General features: G+C 46.4%; 1 protein-coding gene and 1 pseudogene across 7 annotated transcripts in view; both read right to left on the bottom strand.

Annotated features, from left to right (window-relative positions):
• The window catches only part of VTI1A (vesicle transport through interaction with t-SNAREs 1A), a 428,796-nt gene that overhangs the window by 196,623 nt on the left and 219,399 nt on the right, over positions 1–12,774 (bottom strand). The window lies entirely within an intron of this gene.
• On the bottom strand, positions 5,333–6,135 carry LOC148542829 (uncharacterized; annotated as a pseudogene).

Here is a 12,774-nt window from a genome sequence, read left to right as displayed (position 1 = left end):
CATTGTTCTGTATGATGGGTGTAGTTCTCAGTATAGGTTGTTATTCTATATACAAGGATGACTGCACAGCGCCACTTCCCTTGTTCTGTATGATGGGTGTAGTTCTCAGTATCAGTTGTTATTCTATATACAAGGATGACTGCACAGTGCCACTTCCCTTGTTCTGTATGATGGGTGTACTTCTCAGTATAGGTTGTTATTCTATATACAAGGATGACTGCACAGTGCCACTTCCCTTGTTCTGTATGATGGGTGTACTTCTCAGTATAGGTTGTTATTCTATATACAAGGATGACTGCACAGTGCCACTTCCATTGTTCTGTATGATGGGTGTAGTTCTCAGTATCGAATGTTATTCTATATAGAAGGATGATTGCGCAGTGCCACTGCCCTTGTTCTCGGCATCTGTCCTCATTCTGTACATACGGATAACTGCATAATAGCAATGCTCTTACTATGTACATAATAATTGTCTCATGATGACATATGTCCAAGTGCAGCATCAGGAATTCATGCAGTGGGAATTAGAGTGGGGAAATGTAAGTAGCTTCAGGACCTGTCCCCAGGCTATAACTGAGCTCCCCCCTTTTCATTAGGTGCAAAATATCTCTCATACAATTCAGCTATTGGTCATCTCTGACACAAACAAACTAAACGGATCATCTCCACTAACACTAAATAAAAGTATCAAATTTTCCTTATTTTGTGGGCTCGGTGCAGGCCACGCCCCTCATGTGATGTCACATGGGGCGGGGCCACAATCGCCGGTGATTACAGTAATGCCTGCAGCATCCTGAGGATGCTCTGGGGAGCTGTAAGGGCAGCGGTGTGACCATCTGAGGCATCCTAAGGACGCTCCAGGCGGCACTGCTGTATAGATTCTGGCTGTAGGGTGCCATTCTAGACACCCTGCTACCCAGAAAAAAGCTCCAAGGGCCAGACCAAATGATTCCGTGGGCCTTATGTATGCGAGTAATCTCTCATTCCACACTTACTGATTACTCGCACACTTCTATACTTTACACTGCACTGTCACTCTTTTTCCATTTTCTTGTGAAGCCCTGGGGGGCTCCTGGGCTGGAAATTTTTTGGGGTGCACTGCGCCTCGGAAGTGAACCACTTAGTGTTAGGGACTGCTAGTGACAGAGAAGCCGTGACGAGGCCTAGCAGCTTCCCATGTATTTGCAAATGCATGCAACCAATATCTTTGATTTCTATTACCATATAGTGTTCATATGTTGTTGCTAGTATAATTCAGTGTGCTGAGGAACAATAGGGGGTTATACCCCCCTCTCTTTTCTCCCCTATCACTTCCCTGGCCCTTCCCCATGAAGCCATGGCCCTTTTTTGGGTGCATTATGTTCCTTTGAAAAATGAGGGGGGCGCCAATGTTGTTTCTGACACAGGGCACCAAAAAGTCTAGTTACGGCTCTGATATAGTCTATGTGATTATTATCATGCAACTGATATACAGAATATTCCAAGGACAGATGTTTCCTCCTCATACACCTACACAATATTAGGCAGGTAGCTTTAATACTAATATATATACATATATATATATATATATATATCTTTACTCACACACTGGAACCTTGTACATATAAATAGAAATGATAAGGATTTTTCCCTTAGCCCATGATGGTAGATATGATTGAATACATCATGTATCTGTGAGACTCTCGGCCATGCAGCAGACAGGAATCAGAAGCCGCTTTATAACCTATCATCATATTTGTTCGGCATTATTTTTTCATCGGCTGTAATCCCAGGAGCACTCAATGTTTAAACAGCTCCCTCCCATCCTAAGCTTTGCACTAATATCGATCCTCTCAGACTGACACATACCAAGAGGCATTCTCAGTAATCAGCCCAGCTGTTCGCAGACACTCGGCGGCGCTGGAGTCAAACCCTTAGGTAAACATCTGAACGCAGGGCGGCTTCTCCCCTGGCAAACACAGCCTGGTAATCTCTTGTTTAAGCATTTCTGATTATTCCTCGCCAAATAAAGAACTTAATTCCTAATTTAAACAGTGTTTTATGGGGGCAAATTAAGTCACTTAGTGCTGGGCTTGGGCCTTCTCGGCAAACATTGCGGAGAAACGCTTGCTGGCTGCTGAATACTGATAATACGGAACAGTAACAGCCACCTAGGACACATGACAGATTACAGTAATTCTATAATGCTATGGTATTATTATAGATGTATAAACGTCCGCACGTTATATCTGTATAATCAGTGAATTCTGATGTCATTGCTTCAGTGTGTGTTATAAACTTGAGTATTATAAGGAATATTACCTTGTTTATTTGCCTGCAGGTCTGATGTAATAGTCCTATCATTTACAGTAGGGCATACTGACTTATGCTCCCGAATCTTTAGGCTGCACTCCCGGACAGCCAAAGAATGGGCAAGGCGCCTGGCGCTGCCCGCCACCCGCCCGCGGCTGCCCAATACCCAAGTGAAGTTTTGCAGATCAGGCGGCCGTTGATAAGATACGCGCTGAATGGCATCATCGTGGGCCCCGTCCTCGCTTCAAAATGCCAAAATGGCGGCATTGTAAACAGAATCATTTAGTAAAGAAAGCGCTGACCTTTGAGGGTACACACAAATAAATAAATAAAATTCAAATGATTATAAAATTCCAATAAGTTTAATTACCAAGATAAAAGTATCATGATCTCTCTAAAGAGATATATATACTGTAAATGAACAGCTATACAGAATAAAATACACCAAGGACGATTGCACAATATCAATGTATAACACCATATAGCCACAATATCCTATTATTGCACATCACCCTGAAAAAAATCCTTGGCTGAAAAGAATAAAAGAGCAGTCTTTATGGACACAATCCAGCATGGATCTGATGTAGTAGTCAGGGTGTTTGGTGGGCGATGAGAGGCCCTAACGGTACTTAGTTGACAAAGGCTCGGAACAAATTCGTTCAGATAAAGGGTTATGGTATGTTGGTATATTGCAAGGACAGGTCTCTGTGCCCTAGTATATGCACAAATCACCAGTATTAAAAGGTTCAATCAGTGCTTAGCAGATAAATGAGGCACTTTACCAATAATGCAGAGTCATGTTGTACCCCATTCTATAAACAGGATTTTGGTACTTACCGATAAACACTTTCTCCATCCCTCGATTCCATAGGGGACACTGGAGGACTTCAAGACAGTGGGGTATAGACGGTGCTGAGTGGAGCTGGCACTTTAAATTTAAATGAAGTGTGACTAGCTCCTCCCCTCTATACCCCCCTATAGGCCAGTATTAGAACCATGCCCGAGGGGAGCAGAGAAAAATGATTGACAGAAGAGGAGGAGGCGAAAGTACACAACAACTGAAAGGAGAAAAAGTAAAATAGAATGAAACAAGAGACGACAAACATGTCTCTAACATTCATAACATCACCCTAGACAACAAACATTTCGCCAAGAGGCATAACAGGTATGTCAGGAAGAATAGCGCTGGGTGGGCGTCCAGTGTCCCCTGTGGAATCGGAGAAAGGATTTATCTGTAAGTACCAAAATCCTGTTTCCTCCTTCATCCACTAGGGGACACTGGAGGACTTCAAGACAGTGGGGACGTCCCAGAGCTCCCATCACAGGTGGGAAAGTGCTGAGAACCCTGCAAAACAGACCGACCATATTGTGCTGCAGAAGTCGCAAAGGTGTCAAATCTGTAAAACCGAACAAAAAAGTATGCCGGCCCGACCAAGTAGCTGCCCGGCATAGAGATTCCATAGAAATGCCTCGAGCAGCCGCCCACGAGGCACCCACTGAGCGAGTGGAATGTGCGGTAATGGAAGATGGAGGTTTTCTAGATGAGGCCATACACGCCTGTCGTATGGTCAGACAAATTCATTGAGCCAGTGTCTGTTTGGAAGCTGGCCAACCCGGACGAACAGCCTCATACAAAACAAAGAGTATCTGTCTTGCGAACGGCTGCAGTCCTGTCTACATATATGCGAAGAGCTCTAACCACATCCAAGGATCTAGAAGAAGGAGAATCCTGTGGAAAAACCGGAACCACAATAGGTTGATTGATGTGGAAGGCTGAAACCACCTTAGGCAGAAAATCCATTCTGGTGCGTAGCTCAGCTCTATCCTCATGAAATACTAAATATGGTGGACGACATGATAAAGCTCCCAGCTCTGACACCCTCCTAGCGGAAGCTAGAGCCAGCAGAAGTATTACCTTCCATGAAAGATACTTCAATTCCACCGACTCCAAAGGCTCGAACAGCGAAGTCTGCAAAAAAAGACAGGACGAAGTCCAAGCCCCTTGGAGGAACAAAGGGTAGTTACAATCAAACCACACCCTGCAGAAAAGTATGCACGTCTGGTAATAAGGCCGATATCTTTTGGAAGAAAACAGAGAGTGCTGAAATTTGTACCTTCAGAGATCCCAACCAATGGCCCGCTGAGAGACCTGCTTGCAGAAAAAGCAGAAATCTGGGAAGACTGAACTCCGTAGAAGGCAAAACTCTACGTTCGCACCAGGCTAAATATGCCTTCCAAATATGATGGTAATGCTTGGAAGTTACTTCCTTCCTGGCTCTAAGCATCGTAGGAATCACCCTGGAAGGTATCCCTATACGTCTTAAGATGGCCCTTTCAACAACCACGCCGTCAAATGTAGCTGCCTTAAGTTTGAATAGACTAAAGGACCCTGAAGGAGCAGATCCTCTCTGAGTGGTAAGGGGCACGGATTGTCTACCAACAGGAGCTGAATTTTGGAGTACCAAGCTCTGCGAGGCCAGTCCGGAGCTATCAGCAGGACCTTGGTCTGTTCCCTCTTGATGCGTTGAAGCATTCGAGGGAGAAGGGGAAATGGAAGAAACAGATAAATGAATTGGACCCGCCATGGTGTTGACAGTGCATCCACAGCCACCGCTTGTGGATTCCTTGTTCGAGAGCAGTAAAGGGGCAGTTGATGGTTCTGCCTGGATGCCATGAGGTCGACCTGCGGAAGACTCCACAGTTGGACCAGCTGCTGAAACACCTGTGGATGTAGAGCCCATTCTCCTGGATGTACCTCCTGACGACTGAGGTAATCTGCCTCCCAATTTCCGACGCCCGGTATGAAGATTGCCGAAATCGACCTTGCGTAGCTTTCCGCCCAGATATGAATGCGGCTGACTTCCTTCATGGCCGCACAACTTCTGGTGCCTCCTTGTTTGTTTATGTATGCCACTGCTGTGGCATTGTCGGACTGGACCCTGACTGCTCGGCCCCTCAGAACGTGAGCTGCTGTCTGTAATGCGTTGAAAACTGCTCTTAACTCCAATATGTTGATTGGAAGACTTGATTCCTGTGCTGTCTAGCGTCCCTGGAAGTGATGCTCCAGAATTACTGCCCCCCAGCCTCTTAGTCTCATGTCCGTGGTAAGAAGCGTCCAATCCCGTTCTCCGAATCTCTTTCCCTCCGCAAGGTGAACTGAGTTTAGCAACCACAGAAGGGAAATCCGAGTCTTGGGTTGTAACCTGATTCTTTTGTGAAGAAACAGGTGGGATCCCAACCATTGTGATAGGAGATCTAGATGAAAAGGTCTGGAGTGAAAACGACCGTACTGGACAGCCTCGAAGGCTACCACCATCTTTCCCAGAAGTCGGATACATGCATGAACCGAAACCTGCCGACATCGAAGGACCAACCTCACCATCTCCTGAATGGAAGTTATATTGTCCTGGGGAAGGAACACCCGTTGAGACACTGTGACCATGGTCATTCCTAGAAACTGCAATCTCTGTGTCGGTTGCAGATGCGATTTTGGAAAATTCAGGATCCATCCATGACGAATGAGGAGGTTGTGCGTCACGGTGATGTACTGTAATAGTTGATCCTTGGAATTCGCCTTCAGGAGTAGGTTGTACAGGTATGGCATAATAGTGATTCCTTGTTTCCGAAGGAGATTCATCATCACAGCCATAACCTTTGTGAATACCCGTGGGGCCGAAGATAAGCCGAAGGGCAAGGCCTGAAACTGGAGATGTGAATCCCGAACTGCGAATCTCAGGAAAGCCTGGTGAGGTCGCCAAATGGGAATGTGCAGGTAGGAGTCCTTGATATCTAGAGATGCTCGCCAGCCTCCAAGCCTGCAATTACTGACTGAAGAGACTCCATCTTGAACCTGAAAATCCGTAAGTATGGATTGAGATCCTTCAAGTTTAGAATGGGTCTGACCGAGCTGCCCGGCTTCGTAACGACAAAAAAACTGGAGTAAAATCCTTTTCCCTTCTGATGACTGGGGGACTTGGATTACCATTTTCATGGACAGAAGCCTGTCTATTGCTTTCTGTAAGACCACACTTCTGTCGTTGGAAACTAGCAAACCTGTGGTAAAAAAAAATGATTCGGGGGTTGCAGTTGGAAATCGAGCTTGTAGCTCCAAATTATTAGATCTCGGACCCAAGCGTCCGCACAGGATTCCGTCCAGACCTTGACGAAGTCCTGAAGATGCGCTCCCACTCTGGGGTCCCCCAGGTGAGAGGGAAGCCCGTCATGCACTGGGTTTAGTGGACTTAACCTCCTGTAGACGAGAGTCTGTGGTGGCTGCGGTTCTACCCCGACCTCTGGAACCACGGGACGTTGTTGATCTTCCTCTGAAACAACCACGTGAGTGCCCCGGGGCCCGAAAGGACCAAAACGAAGGTACCGAGTAAGATAGTCTAGGTGGAGGAGCAGTAGTTGGTAGAAAAGTGGATTTACCTCCGGTAGCCTGAGATATCCACTTATTTAATTCTGCTCCAAAAAGAACACTTCCAGTGAAAGGGAGTGCTTCCACAGCCTTTTTGGATTCTGCGTCAGCCTGCCAAGATTTGAGCCACAGCGACCGCCGTGCTGAAATTGCCAGAGCAGGAGAGATCCTTTTTTGTGACCTGCTCCTCTCGGGCACAAACCAATACTGGCATATTGGGGGTATAGAGGGGAGGAGCTAGTCACACTTCATTTAAATTTAAAGTGCCAGCTCCACTCAGCACCGTCTATACCCCACAGAAGTCCTCCAGTGTCCCCTAGTGGATGAAGGAGAATACCCGTATCGCGTGATGCTTTAATACGAAAATCACTCCACAATGATGATTAATAGTCTCTGGCCGTTCACGGCTCTCAAAATATGATGTTTACTCAGATGTGAGTTACTCACGTGGTGCGACACTGCGCTTGTAGTGGGGGAACAAGGAACCAATTGGTGTCTGTGTCTCCAAACCTGCTCACACCACTAAATCCTCCCTGCCTCTGGGTCTTCCTCGTACGGTGCTCCTCTCCGTGGATACATCCGGAGAGCCCGGGTGTGTGACGCCACACTTGGGGAGCGCACGCTGACGCTAATGCAGCTATGTCTAGATACGTGATAGCTTGACATGTGATGGATAGTCACGTGAAGCGGGAGTCCCCGGGGGCAGATAGCAGATCCTAAGAGATGGAGCGTCTTCCAGCAAATGTCACTTGTGAAGATAAGGGGGTGGGCTTGACGCGTTTCTCAGCCGTATGAAGGAGGCTGTTTCATCAGAAGTGACACCCCTTGTGGTGAGCCATCTATTTATATTGGCTTTATCCAATCCAGAGTGATTCCACTCCTGAAACATTTTTAACCCCTTATGACCTTCTCAGTTTTAGGGAAACAGATGTGGGGGCAAGGCCTTGATGACGCAATCATGTTATCATGCCACTGCGCCATCCAGTCTGCTGCACCACGCCCCCCCCAGAGCTGCCTGGCAGCCCCCTCCTGCAGTAGCCAGTAAGTTGGTAAGTATGCAGTAGATCATTATCCCATATATTGTTCTCCAGTTCTGTGCCAATATTAAGGTACATCTGCCAGAAGGAACTCCAATCTTATCCCAGAGGCCGGAGTACAAATGAACGTCAGGGGCATTTATTTAATCACTGCGATCACTGCAGGCTGAAATACAACCTAGCGACGTGTACAATGACGCCTCCATGCTAATTATGCGCACCCATAAAACTCCGTTTTGACGCCCAGACACGCCTGCGTTCGCAGCACCACCCCCCCGTTCACAAGCACCTTCCCGTTACCACCCACAAACGGCGCTGTCATTCAAAGTAGCGCTCAGTCTTTGTGTTAAGAGCGCACGATTCCAGATTGCAATGACTGGTGCGATGCATACACATGCGCAGATGGGCGACAGTCGCCCATAGCGTGCGTCCGCGGCTTAGCGTCCGGGTCTGAGTCGGCCCCTTGGTTCTGAACCCTTGGGCACCCACTAAAGACTAATTAGGCAACAAAAAAAATATATAATAATCTTAATACTCCCTTACAAAGGCATGTCATTTTTGGGCTGAAAATGTAAAAAGCGTCTGCAATTTCGGGGTGCTGTATGGATGGGTCAGGTGTTTTTAGGGTTGCAGGTGACTGTAGCAGGTGTATTTTTAAAAAAGTTTTCTCTAATACACTTTAGAGACACAAAAATATGCTAGGACCCATTTTAATGTACCCCCAAATTAACTATCGCAATTATTTTTCTCCCCACAAAAATGCTATAATTTTTCCACACTTCTGCAAATAACAGCCCTTTGACTCAATTTAAATACCCCAAAAACTTTTAGTAGGGCTATTAATACAATTCTATATTGATTTCCAGGGTCAGTTAGCTTTTTATGGGGTACAGATTGATTTCCCCAAAATAAGCTGTCCTTTTTTCGCTAATTTCGCCTTTCGCTGAATTCGCACCTTTGCATTCTCGCCTGTTTTGGAATTGAATAGGACAAAAAAAGCAGGTACGCACATTGTGAAAGTACGCAAAAACATCGCAACCAAAAAGGTGAATGAGGCGCAAACAATGCAGCGGAGAAAACATTTCGCCGGCCACGACTTTTCGGCTCTAATTAAATCCGGCCTATCGGATAAGGCTGAAAATTTTACATTTCTTGTGAGTGAATTTTTAAAGGAAATTAATTTTGGAATAAATAAACCCATTTGATACCACAGCGGTATCTCAATATTTAATTGCAGATATCATTATATGATGTTGGTCCACTGAAGTTATTTAAAGACTTTACAATTTCCTATTTTAGTTATAATTCCCCCTTATCGGAAGAAACATTAAGCATGGGTACTCAGTATGCACAGTGTATGAAATATCGTGTACGGACATTAATACATAACATGCAAACAGTAGTGTGCGGCACAACCACAGCGGGATACATTGTATCTGGGAACCTGTATTGTACTATTAGGGAAATGGACTCAGTAACTGCACCAGGGACCATAAATTAACATAAAATATCTGATGAGGAGTAAAATCAGAGGATGATAAATCCGGGTTGACAGATGTGTTTGCAGTTTACAAAGAATATTTTAAAGCTTTAAAAAAAAATATCTATCTTCTTTTTAAGACTCGTTTACAAACCATGGTGGAAAGACGTGGTACGTAATTATCAAGATGCCATATAAATAACGGCTAACAAATAAACATGCGCCGTTCATGGGGCAATATTATATCTGTCGCTGCCATTACAGACCAAGGAGAAAACCTGCCACGCACATGAGCCCATATTATTATATCAGTTGGGATCTAAACCCCAAACCCACCCATGTCGGCGGTGCGTAGCGGTGGGATCTGAGGACAAAGCGTGCGCGGTGAGATGGGAGATGTGGCCGGTGAATCAGCATGCCTGATTAAGGAAGATGAAAGCCTTACTAAGCCGCGCTATGATGCTACATCCTAGAGAAATGTCTTCATTTCAGCACAGACAGCCTATTACAGGTAATATTAACATATGATCAATTATTTAAAAATCCCACCATTCCTACAGATGATATTCTTATTTTAATTAGCAGCAGCATCTGTCCCTAATTTTCCAGGTGAAAGTATCAGGGCAGGATATCCTCAGAGTACAGAATATTACCATAATCTAATGCTAATCCTGGCTCCGCTATATCCCTGTCTGGAGACTGTTTACACGATCGTCATATATGGATGATGAGGAGCCACTGTCATTTCAGCTTCATGCTGAGACAAAGGCAGGCAGAGCTTGCTGTGACTTGTAGTTCAAAATCTGTAGCTCAAGAGAGTACGCAAACATTGCACACTGTTGGTAATTCTGGAATGCATATACTGTATATATATAGATATCTATCTATCTCAGGCTTGCCTACCCTCCCGATTTGGCCGGGAGCCACCCGATTATCGGGTGCCGCTCCCGGCAGCCAGCAACCCTCCCGACCTCCCCCCAGAATAAACTAGATACCCCCGCAGCGGGGGAAAGGGGGGGGGGTGCGATTCGGCCCCCTAATGTGACATCAATGACCGGGCACGCCCACCGCTGTTGGCCAACAATCAGGGAGCTAATCGTCGGCAAGTATGATATATATATATATATATATACATACATACATACATATACACACACACACACACACACACAATATATATCCTTTGTTGAATATTGTTTGGGTTACTGCCACCAGATTCATCAGTTCACTACACTTAAACATCTTTCTTACGTCATTGCTAAAGGTGGCGTTGTACACCCGACCAGTTTCGATGACACCTGGCTTTGAAAATGAATTTGTCGTGCAGACAGATACATCATATGCTGTGCTGTCTCAAAGCAAAGATGTTCAAGAGCATCCTTCTATTTATTTAAGTAGGAAATAGAATACAATGTGAGAAAAATTACGCCACTGTTGAAGAAGCAGCATTGGCAATTAAATGGGCATTGGTTACGGATCATGCTCCGTTAAAGTGGATGGGTGAGAATAAGGAGACCAATGGTCGAAACAGGAGGGGGAATATGTTACAAAAACACTGAAAAGGTTGCCAAGAGGAGATATATATGCCCCAGGCTTTTAGCTTCTCTCTAGGGATTAGCAGCCTTTCACTTGTGAGGCTGATAAAAGGTGTGTCAGTCTCTCACTGCCTGGGGAACAGATCAGAGGCCTGTTGAGAGATACTGTGATTACTGAATGTAAGTGCTGTGCTAAAGACTATTGTTTTGTGAGAGGGATGTTAGGGCTTTTCACTCAGAGAGGGATCTTTTTGGTTTTTTTTTTAGTTTGAGTGGGACAGGCCAGGATTTATGTTCTGTTTCTTTCTGCGCTGCTAATGTAACGAGCTGCGGTTATTTGTACCAAGGCCCTGGACAGGTGTGCTACTACTTGGCTGCTGCATGACAAGTGCAAACGTTTACCCCAGGAGACGGCACCTATAACCTGATCTTGACACAATATATATGTACTATGACGGGTGCAGGTACTCCATTCCATTATGGCCTCCTATGTTTCTGTACGCAACTGCTTTCAGTGGCCGTCGCTTCCACTAGGCAAGCTTAGGCAACTTCCTAGCGGCGCTGGCCACTAGAGGGTGCCTGGCCCTCCGATCACCCGCTGAGATTGTGTTACCAGAGGGCACCCAACTCCTTCTTTACCCCCCCCGGCGGTACCCGGCTCCTGACCAACCCTCCCGTCGCCGACTGCGGAGGACAGAGCTCACTCCTGAGCTCCGTCCTCCATGTCCCGTAGTGCACTATGGGAGTGACGTCATGACGTCGCTCCCATAGTTCCGAGGAGCGGGCACCGGGGAGGGACAGCTGCAGGCACTGGAGCAGGGTATAAGGTAAGTGTTTCTTTTTTGTATGTGTGTACGTGTGTGCGCAGGGGGGGCTTAATACTGGGGGCACTACAGGGGGCATTACATGGGCCGCACTACTGGGGGCACTACAGGGGCCTTACTACTGGGGACTCTATTGGGAGCACTACAACTGGGGGCACTACAGGGGCCCTTACTACTGGGAGCACTTCAAGGGGCATTACTACTGGGGCACTGCAGGGAGCATTGCTATTGGGGGCACTACAAGGGCCTTTACTACTGGGGGCACTGCAGGGGGCACTACTACAGGGGGCATTACTTTTAGGGGCATTACTACAAGGGGCATTATTACTGCTGGGGGCACTGCGTAAGGGGCACCATTACAGTGGGCATGGCATAAGGGGCACCATTACAAGTGGGCAATTAGTGTTTTAGGGGAACTACTACTCTGGGCATTGTGTAAGACCTAAGTTAGGGGGGTCCTTAAAAATGTTGCTATGGGGCCCAAAAAGTTCTAGTTACGCCCCTGATACGGTGTGTGTGTAATGTGTATATATATACACAGACACACACACACACACTTCTGCCTGCACCCCCCTCTTCGTACTCATTTAGCCCCTCAGGTGGAAATGACTTTGCACAGGTGGTGTGGCGGATAAGTATTTGTATTTTATTTATACATATATACATACACACACAATACAGCGCTCCGGCACTCCTTCACTCGGTGTCAGCGGGCATATAGCCCCAGCTTTCTCCGATGCCCTCCAGGAGGACAGCACCCCCAATGTAATATGCAAACAATGTTCAGGCGGCACTCGGAGTACTATGTTGTACTGAGGAAGGGGAGCGATACCCCGAAACGTCGGCTCACTAATAAATTCCCTCCGTTGAGGGTACGTTTTTTTTCCAGTCTCCGAGTGCCGCCTGAACATTGTCTGCATATATATATATATATATATATATAAATATTTAGTTTTACCACAAAACTTATGCGCCACTCCACCTGTGCAAAGTTATTCTTACCTGAGGGGCTACATGAGTATGGGGGGGGGGGGGGGGGCGGGAGCACATGGAGAAGTTTTGCCTAGGGTGCCTAGAAGTCTAGCACCGGCCCTGGACACGCCTGCGACAATCCGATAACACGCCCATAAGACAAACCATCTACGTGCGTTCGCTAAGCCACCTCCCTGTCCCGCCCAGGAACGCCCAA

The sequence above is a fragment of the Taudactylus pleione genome, unplaced genomic scaffold, assembly GCF_031769625.1.
Source record: "Taudactylus pleione unplaced genomic scaffold, aTauple2 ptg000008l, whole genome shotgun sequence".
In the NCBI taxonomy this organism is placed as follows: Eukaryota; Metazoa; Chordata; class Amphibia; order Anura; family Myobatrachidae; genus Taudactylus; species Taudactylus pleione.
This window is presented reverse-complemented; position numbering and strand designations above follow the sequence as displayed.